This window comes from Echinops telfairi, unplaced genomic scaffold, assembly GCF_000313985.2.
Source record: "Echinops telfairi isolate 266 unplaced genomic scaffold, ASM31398v2 ScPeMD7_2291;HRSCAF=2852, whole genome shotgun sequence".
In the NCBI taxonomy this organism is placed as follows: Eukaryota; Metazoa; Chordata; class Mammalia; order Afrosoricida; family Tenrecidae; genus Echinops; species Echinops telfairi.
In genome coordinates, this window is record NW_022106189.1 from 23,676,376 (window position 1) to 23,678,119 (window position 1,744).

The window sequence follows — 1,744 nt, forward strand, 5'->3', positions numbered from 1 at the left end:
GGCTTGTTTTTTCACTTTTAGGTATGTTTCCTGGTTGAGTATGATCGGCTGCCATTCCCTGGCCCCAAAGTCTAATTTTAGTACTCCCTGGGACTTCATTGCTTTTCTCCCCTTGCTGTTGTGTTACACATCCTTAGTGTTTCGCCCCAGTGTGGTGGGGTCAGAATGGCACAATTTCAGCACTGTGCCTCCTGTGTTGTCCCTCATAGCGCTATGGCACAATGAAACAATGAAGGACCCGTGTCTCGTGGTGGGACTGGCCCTATGGTCCTGTCTCTGGATTGGCTGCTATGAGCGGAAATATCATCCTCAGGGCTTGGTGGGCCAGGATGTGTTCCGCTTTCCCTCCTTCCCTCTACATTTGCTCTTTTGTGCTCTGCTCAGATGTGCCCATCTCCCTGAGCTATGGTTTCAGTGCTGTACTCTAAAGTAAATCCCTCTGGGTGGTGGGGAGGTGGTGGGGGAGGGGGTGTCCAGGTAGTTGGGATTGGGGCTGGTCCAGCAATCTCACTGGTTACCTGCTTCATACCAGTATGTTGCATTTATGTCTTGGTCCACCTGCTTGAAGTCTGGTCCCTCTCTTCCTCTCCTGTATAAATTATAAACAAACCCTCCCCTTGAGTGTGTTAGTGCCCTGTTCCATTGATACCCATGTCTTTTTTTCCTTATTTTATTTCTTTGCCCCTCCTTTTTAATGTATCCCTGCCATATGTATCCCTGAATTGAGTCTGGCCCCTGCCATACTACCTGGACCTCACCCCAGAAATGTTTGTATACAGTAGCTTTCCCCCTTACCCCCTTTGCATTTTTAAGCTTACCTCAGTGGATTCATGTTGTACTTTTACTTTTGTGCTTGGCTTATTTCACTTAGCATATTTTCCTCCAATTCTTCCCATGCGTTGATGTGCTTCATGCATTCATCAATGCTTTTTTGGGGGATTTATAGTATTCCATTCTATGTATGTAGCAGTTTTTTAATGCATTAGTCCATTGATGGAAATTTGGGTTGTTTCCAACTCCTTGCAATTATGAACTGTTCCACAATGAACACTGGCACACAGATGTCTGGCAATGGTTTGTTTCTTGCCTCTTATTGGTATATGCCCAGCAGGGGAGTTGCTGGGCCATATGGTAGCTCAATTTCCATCCATTTTAGATATCGCCAAATCGATTTCCATAGTGGCTATACATACCTACAGGTCCACCAGCAGTGGGATGAGACTTCCTATTTTACCACAGCCCCTCTTACACTTGTTATTTTCTTATTTTTTTGAATTGGGCTGTCTTTGGGGGTGTTAGGTGGTATCTCATGGTTGTTTTAATTTGCATTTCTCTTATGGCTAATGATCGGGAACATTTTCTCATATGTTTATTAGCCATTCAAATTTCTGTCCTTGTGAAACTTCTGTTCAGGTTCTTTGCCCACCTCCTCAGTGGGAAATTAGGTTTCTTTTTTTTTTCTTTTCTTTTTTGGAAGCCAGCAGAGTATTGCAGATTTTAGAAATAAGGCCCTTTTCTGATATGTCATTGCTAAAGATATTTTCCCAGTCTGTGGGCTCTCATTACTCTCTTGGTGAATTATTTTGATGTACACAGCTGTTTTATCTTCAGTATATCCCACTTATCAATTTGTACCTTATCTGTATTTGTGTCCTTCCCTGTTTCCAATAGGCTATGTATTTCCTGCTCCAACTTCTCAGGTTTGTCCCAATTCCCAAATTGATAGCCCTAATAGTTTGGGGTT